The sequence below is a fragment of the Nannospalax galili genome, unplaced genomic scaffold (genome assembly GCF_000622305.1).
Source record: "Nannospalax galili isolate Female #2095 unplaced genomic scaffold, S.galili_v1.0 scaffold1321, whole genome shotgun sequence".
NCBI lineage: Eukaryota > Metazoa > Chordata > Mammalia > Rodentia > Spalacidae > Nannospalax > Nannospalax galili.
In genome coordinates this window covers 18909-27809 of record NW_008344566.1, presented here as the reverse complement: position 1 = coordinate 27809, position 8901 = coordinate 18909, and positions in this window count along the sequence as shown.

The window sequence follows — 8901 nt, the reverse complement described above, 5'->3', positions numbered from 1 at the left end:
TTACAGGGTTTATACTGAGTTCAATATTGTATAACTGTATTAATTCAACAGCAAACATAAACTTTTATAGCCACTTTTGCAAGAGATGTATTTTTGCTCTGGAAACTGTTACTGAGTATGTTAAAGCTGTAATGAAATGCTCCTCCAAAAAAAAAATTTAAAAAATTGGGTAAGTGCCTTCCTTGCTTGGTCTAGTCCAGAACGCCCCCTGCTCCTTGTTTATATTGGCTTATTTTTTGCTCTGGAAACTGTTACTGAGTATGTTAAAGCTGTAATGAAATGCTCCTCCAAAAAAAAAATTTAAAAAATTGGGTAAGTGCCTTCCTTGCTTGGTCTAGTCCAGAACGCCCCCTGCTCCTTGCTTATATTGGCTTATTAACTATCAACATGGGTATTTATATAACTCCTGCTGAATTCCAGTCACTAGACCATTGTGGCTCTTATGCCTTCTAATAGTCCTAAAACCTACATGTTATTAAATCCATTTGCTATCTTAGCAACTCAGGACTAATGAGCCCATTCATTAAATGAAATCACCACATAAAGCACTTAGCCTGACATATAACATGCCTGTTAATACACCATAGCAAATATGATTATTATTATTATTTGTTTACTTGACTTGCAAGTGCCTGGGTTGGGTCTACTGGGCTCAAGATCTTGTGATCTTTTTCTCTATACCACAGGAATTCTCCCCATCTTTCCCTTCCTTCCTCCCTACCTCCTTCTCTTCCTTCTTTCCTTCCTTCCTACATTGGCTGTTGTACTACAGACTCAAGGAGCAAGTCCTCTGTGGTCTACCAGCTCAGTAAATGAACCCCAGAATCTCGTTACTAATGGGGCAGATGGGGGGGCTCTTGATGCACCTGAAGCAATGGCTGTCACTCTTGAGTTCCACATCTACTCATAGGAATGGTCTTGATCTTAGGGAAGTGGATTAAAGGTGTCTCTTTCCAGAATTACTTCCATATTGGGAAATTTGGCTTTTGACTTGATCTTTGTTGTAAATATTTTATTTCAACATAATTCCCTTTTACTAATCTTAATAACCAATCTCCCTGGTTTTGATTTCTTTCCTGTGTTTGACTATTTGGCATGCTCAGTTCTAAACCCTGGATGCCTAGCTGATACCCTAATAGCCTGTTTGATGCCATGTGCATTTATTTTCTGTTGCTATTTTTAATTGCCTGTTTTGTTTAACAGAGGGCATAGCACAACAATTTCAGTTAAGACAAATAAGGTTTGCATGAAGCCAAACATTCCTCATTCCTCAGCAACTATGTGAAATAATTAGTATGGATATCCTTTACAGTCTGTGTTTCTCCTGTCATTTCTAAATTCTTTCTCTATATGACTACAACAAATTCTTTTTTATTGTTTTTATTTATATGTGCACCCATGTTGTGCAATTCCTGTGGGGGTCAGAGAGGGTACATTGAGTTTCTCTGGAGCTGATGTTATGGGCAGCTGTTAGTCACCAATAGGTTCTGGGAATCAAATGCAGGTCCTCTGCAAGAGCAGCCAATGCTCTTAACTGCTGAACCATCTCTCCAGCCCCTATGCACCAATTCTTAACACTGCATAAATATTCTTTCCATTTAGATGTCTGTGAACATCTTTGGATAAGTAATATAAGTAATAAAGCCATTAAGTATAAAAGTCATATGTTAAATTCCGGTATGTGCCACAACTAGATAACATTGAAAACAAATTGATACGTGAAATAAGACAGTCACTGAAAGTCAGATATTGCACGGTTCTACTCACACTGGAGCACTCAATTTTATAGAAGACAGCATGGTGGCTGCTAGGGCCTGGGGGGAGGCAGGGATGAAGAGTAGCTGCTTAGTGGACAAAGTTCCAGTTTGGAAAGATGACAGAGTTCTACAGTTGGGTGGTAGAGATGGCTTCACAAAATGAATGCACTTAATGCCATGGAACTGCACACTTGAAACAGAATGCAATGATTATGTAAGTAGATTTTGCTATATTTAAAAAATTCCAAATGGCACATTTGAATGAGTGGATGTTTCTGGATCCATTTAAGTAGTCACATATTCATGGTTATTTTGGCTGTTTCTACTCTCTTTTTTTCCCCACTGTGAACAATGCTGTAATAGACATCTGTGCACTTAGCAAATTTTTAAAAAATTGTGTTCTTTTATGTGCTTACAACATCATGTGGAGGTAGATTTACAGAACTTAAAGCTATTGTACTTAAATTTTGATACAGATTGCTATTTTATGAGGAATCCTGAATAGTGAAGATTCTTCATATTTCATAAGATGTCTGCAAACTGACAATGCCATCTCCTATACAACAACAGAGAGGATGCTTTGTCCTTCAGCATTCATGAAGTGGAGATAAACAGGTTCACAACTGTTGAAGGCAGTTTCAAAATCTAGACAAACAGTTCTGCACACAATGATTTTCTGTGTCGTAATATTAGATTAGAGCAACAGTGTCCAAATGCAGCATTCACTCAAATGGCAGTATTTGCTGAGAATATGCTTCATAAAACATGATAGTTTTCTGGGAAGGCGCAACCTTTGAATGCTCTGTTCTGTGAATTTTCAGTTATGTAATTGACATCGTGATAGTATATGAAAGGTATTTAAGGAATTCTCAAATGCCTTTATGGACCTTTAAAAATGTGATTAGCCAGTTGATTCAGTTTTTATAGGTTTATATCCTTTCATGAGCCAGTGAGGTGGCTCAGTGGATAAAGGTGCTTGCTGCCTGACAGTACAAGCTTGAGGACCCTAGTTTAATCTCTGAACCCCTGTAAAGATAGAAGGAGAGAAAGGACTCCACAAAGCTGTACTCTGGCCAACAAATGCTGTGGCATGAATGCCCCCGAGCAAATAATGATAATAGTAATAATAATACACTTTTTAAAAAGAAAACCTTTGAAAGTACTTTTTTTTTGTCTTTTTGAGATAGAGTCTCCCTGTAGCTCCAGCTAACCTGGAACTCGCTATGTAGACCAGGCTTGCCTTTAACTCACAGAGATCCACCTGCCTCTGCCTCCTAAGCGCTGGGATTAAGGTGTGAGCCATCATGCCCAGCCTTGAACAGGCTTACACTTTTAGTGTGAGTTCTCTTCAGTTGTAGAGATGACTAATCAAATTACTACAATTAAAATTGACTTAGCCTTTTTGGAAGTGTTTGGTAACTCCTTACTTGTCCATAACACTAGTTCAAAGCAGAGCTAAAGCCTTGTCTTAACATATTTAAAGTAGTATTCAGAGCATTATTTATGCATGTTGTGATGCTATTTGTATAATTGTGAAATTGTTATAATAAAGTACTAGAAGAAAATGAAAATAAAATGAAGAAGTACCATGTCAAAGCAGAAACAAAAACAAACTAAAAACAAGCAGACAAACAAAGCACGAGTGGCACACCAGGGAAGACAGAGGGTGTTGTAGAAGGTCCTTAAACCTTTGGTGAAACCTAAGGATGGTTTCTTATTTGGCAAGTAAATAAACTGAGGCTCAGAATGGGCCAATAATTTGGCAGTTCCTGTAGATGGTCAACAGTAGAGACAAGATGAGAATGTATTTCCATGGCTATCTATTCAGAAGCACACAGTCTCCCCCACAAAGTTATGATCCAAACCGAGGTACCTACCCTCTCTCAGTCCTGTCCTGTATGTTGTGGCTCCTGGGCCTGCTCACTCAGTTCTTGGTAGTTATCAAGCTTAACTTCCCACTGACTGTCCCGTCCAGAAAATTTCTCCAAGAGGTTTTAATGATTACACAGGATGTGAATTTTGCTCTAGTTACAAGCAATTGACACATGAAAATGTCCTTTGCTTCCCCTTTCTGAATTTTGAGGTCTAGGAAAATAACACAAAATAGAAGTAGCTCACGAAACAAAGAGCCAGAAATTCTTCCCTGCATTTCTGTGTGGAGTTAGGTAAGAAAATTGGGTTCCTTTAAATCTGTTCTCTTGTTGAATCTGTTGAATGAGGCCTGGATAATAATGATTCCACTATCTGGCTGTTGGAGAATGAATGAGAAAGGAGGTAAAAGGTCTAAGAAAATTAGAATAATTGTCAATAATAATGCTAAATTTGGATTTGAGATAATTTAAAAATTTTATGTGCCACCTTTTCACATTTACTCTACGTCGTCTTCATGTGTGCTGATCACAACATCCTCAGGTATTTTCACAGAGTTCAGTGCTTTAGCAGAGCAAGTGACTCATGGGACTAAGCCTGTTTCAAGGGTATAGTGTAGAGATTTCTCAGTTCCCTGCCCTTCTCAGCACAAGCTGACCTCCAGGCATCTCAGATCCTCCTTGGGAGAAATTTAGCAACAGCCATTTCCTAGCTTCTTGGTAAGCTAAAAGGACCATGGAGGCTCTCTGCCTAGCTGTTCCTTTCTGGGCCTCTCCATCCTCCATCTCTGACTTTGAATAAGCATTTTGAAGGAGAAAGGGGTCATGCAGATTTTGAAATAGAGATTCTGAGCAGCTAGTTAAAAAGACATTTAAGAAATAAGTCTCAGGCTGGAGAGATGATTCAATGGTTGGGAGCACTGGCTGCTCTTGCAGAGGACCTGGGTTCGATTCCAGCACCTACTTGGTGGCTGACACCCACCCATAACTCCAGTTCCAGGGGATCCAACACCCTCATCTGACTTCCTTGGGCATTGCATTACACAGGTATACTTACACACCTGCAGGCAATGCATTCATACATATAAAATAAAAATAAAGAAAATATTAATGAAATAAGTCTCAGAACAAAAACACAAACAAAACCCCCAAACCCACACCTGTCACATTATTCTAAAAGCAGAAACATATATAAAATGGCAAAAGGAAGGTGGGAGGGTGATAATGTAGAGATGAAGAGAAAAATGGAGACAGGGATATCATGATGGGTGTTGGGTGTTGATACTATTGGGTGTTGGTACTGGTGTTAAGTACTACCAGTGTACTTAAAGCTAAAAGTGTTTGTTACAGGAAGTTAAAATGGAGACCAGGTGCAAAGCAGTTCTGAGCAGACAATGCTGGTGACTGCCAGGCCTTATGTGCGTCTGGAGTGTGGCTTCATTTGCAAACATGAGCAAGATTTATCTTGAGCTGTTTATTTTGTTTTTAAATTCCACAGAACACTTTACCCTCTTTATCTGTAGTCTTGCTTTCTGTGGTTTCATTACCCACAGTCAACCATGGTTTGGAAATGTCAATGGTAACTGCAGAAACGAATATTCAACAGTTTTAAGTTTCCATTCTGCAAAGTGTGATGAAATCTCACCATGTCTTGCCCATAATGAATCATCTCCTTATCCAGCATGTATATGGTGACCAAGCCAGAAAGAGGAAGAGAGCGAGAGCGAGAGCGAGAGCGAGAGAGAGAGAGAGAGAGAGAGAGAATATGAGTATTCACTTTTATCACAGCATGTTGTTATCTATGTTGTACAGGAAAAAAACATGGGCTACATGAGATTGAGACACACAGTTTCAGACATCTACTGCTGGGCTTGAAATGTATTCCCTGAGAAACAGACTGGGATGGCAAGGTTGCACATCACATATCAGAAGTAGCTAACAAACCCACACTTTATAATAGGAGTTTCCTAATCAAATAAACAAAATAAGGCAACTGTATAACCAAATATTATTTTGCTTTACTTCAGTCCTGTTAAAGCCCAGAAATCCCCCTGGGCATTCCTTCACCTGGACATTCCTTCACCTGGGCATTCCTTCAATGAAATCGATGAGCCACTTCCGATTTGGAGTTGCATGAATCTTGAATCAAACGAATTCCTTCAAATTGTACTATGCTTCAGTTTATTTTTTTAACACTATGGATCCTAACAACAAGAATGGTACCACTAATATTAATGCTATTTCAAAGGAAGATGTAAGCTAACTTATAGGGTTCTGGTGAAAATTCTTTTGCGTTGGAAACTGTATGGGCCAAGCACATCTACAACAGCTAAAATGCTTAACTTCATTCTGTTCTTTTGATCAAAGCATTTTACTGTTTGTGGTCTGAAAAAAAGAAAAGACCAGATATGAGGTATTCCCCACATATCGCTGAGCAGATAAAATTTGCTTATGTTTAATAAACTCTATAAAATCCTAGCCATTGACAAGCTTAGATTTTTAGTTTTATTTTACAATTTTTCATAAAAATTTAATATAATATGTATCAAGTAAGGCAAAAACTCTAACGTCTAGATCAGAGTTCTATCTCCTCTCTATTCCTAATAATTTTCTTATACAAATGCTATTGATTGTTAACATATAGAATATGTTAATATATAAAATTTAGTATTAGATGTCAATATTAGTTAAATCTTTGTATTCTACTGTTAAAGTGTATCAGAGGTTTTAAATTTTTATTTTATCTTTTGAGACAGGGTCTCCCTGTAACCCCAGCTGACATGGAACTTGCTATGTAGACTAAACTGGCCTCCATGTCACAGAGATCCACCTGCCTCTGCCTTCTGAGTGCTGGGATCAAAGGTGTGTGTCACCACACCGCATGTAGCAGAGACTTCTATCAAGTATATGATAATAGCCTTTCTATATTGATGCTGTCCTCTTACCTTGAAGGCAACATCATTGAATCTGGTCATGAAGACTGCAGTGTGGGGCTGGTGAGATGACTCAGTGATTAGGAGCATGTACTGCTCTTGTAAAGTACTCTGAGTTTGGTTCCCAGAGGGCGCTCACAACTGCCTATAGCTCCAGGTTCAGGGGATCTGACAGCCTCTTCTGGCCTCCATGGTCACTGTACTCATGTGCACATACCCACATACCCACACATACTCCTATTCATAATTAAAAATAGAAAACAAATCTTTAAAATAAACTTATAGTATGCTAACATTGCTCATTTTAAATTTATGCATTTAAATTTCTTTCAAAAATCTTCATGTTAATAATTACTTAATGAATTATTAATAAATTATTCATTAGCTCCTTTCACTTAATATTCTTAAAGTTAGGGCCCTTGTGAATGGTTTAAAATATAGTATTATGGGATCTGGGGAGATGGCTCCAGAGGACCATGGGTTCAATTCCCAGCACCAACATACCAGCTAACAGTCATCAGTAATTTCAGTTCCAGAGGATCTGATGCTTCTTTTGACCTCCTTGGGCATTGCATGATATGAGTGCCCTTACATACATGCAGGGAATACACTCATATACATAAAACAAAAATAATAATTAAAAAATTAATATTACAAAATTAAGTAGTAAAATGTTTGTATTAGTTACTTTTCTGTTGCTGTGACAAAACACCATGACCAAGGGAACTTATAGAAGAAAGAGTTTAATTGACTTATGGTTCAGAGGGTTAGAGTCCATAATGGTGGAGGAGGCATGGTGGTAGATCAGAAAATATAGCAATCAAATTTTCAAGCAGCTTAGGAAGCAGAGAGAGACAGGAAATCTGGCAAGGCTAAAGAACTTTTAAATTCTACCATCAGTGATATGCTTCCTCCAGCAAGACTGCACCTGGAGCCTATGGGGGACATTCTTATTCAAACCACCATGTTCAACCACTTTGGCCCCCATAGTCTCATGACTGTATAAAATGTAAAATGCATTTAGTCCACTCTCAAAAGATCCCATAGTCTTTACCAGTCTCAGTACTATTGAAAAGTCCAAAGTCCAAAGTCTCTTCTAAGACTGAACAAAATCTCTTAACCATGACACTGTAAAATCAAAAGATAAATTATATACTTCCAACATACAATGGAACTGGATACGCATTTCCATACCAAAAATGGAGGAAACCCTGGACCAAAACAAGGCCTAAACCCAACAGGACAAGCACCAAACCAAGTATCTCAGTGTATGACTTCTGAGACTTTATTTCCAAAGCCTCAGCTCCCCCAGCTTTGCTGTGTTTGACATATGTCTCTTTCCTGGGATAATACCACTCCCTCTATGCAGCTCTCCTTGGTGGGTATCTCACAGCTCTAGCATCTCCAGCATCTTCTTGGTCTGTACTGCCAACCAGGCTTCACCTTCACAGCTTCCCACGATGGCCTGTCAGGGATAGTTGTGCTACAGGCTGCCTGGCTTTGGTGGTTCTCTGAAACTGTGGAGGAAGAACTGATGACTGCTTCCGTCTTGTATCTTTCATGCCTCTAAAACCAGCACCGTGTGAACAATGCTGCCAGGTTTAGCTGCCATTTTGGGATGAACCCTGGCCAACTTCATCCACTTTCCCAGAAGCTTTTGTGAGTTGCAGTTTTCTAAGAGAAAACTCCTTAGGCTTTTTCCTTTCACAAGTTGGAGGCTTAGCTGGGTGTGGTCTTGTCCAGAACTCCTCCTATTGTTTAGGTACAAATCTCTAGGCTTCTCCTTAAAGGCTTTCATCTCCTTATCAAAATGAGCTTCTTCAGCATGTACCTTGACTCCAACATTTATCTTCCTAGTGCTCTTTTTCAATCCAACTGTACGTTCTGCATTTCTGTCTGCCCCACTTGCTCCTTTTCCTTGTAGATCGGCATAATATTCACCATTAATACCCATGCCACTGATTCTACATTCTGCTGTCTTAAAATTTCCTCTGCCCAAGAAACTGTTACTTTTCGACTTAGCCTCAGGCAAGCTCTTAGTCTGTGGGAAGACTGCAGCCAGACTCTATGCCAAAATATCCCAGTTGCTGCTTGAATCCTATTTTCCCTCTGGAAACACACGGTTCTCAGCACTACTTTCTTCCAGCCTTCTATGAAAACACCCTGTTAAGTTTTGTTTACAGCATTCAACTGTTTTTCCAGCATAAACTTCCAAAGTCTTCCACATTCCTCCAAAAAACCACATGGTCAGGTTCTTCACAGTCAACACCTCACTCCTGGGACTGACTTCTGTATGTTACTCTTCTGTGGCTGTGATAAAACACCGTGACTGAGGGAACTTAT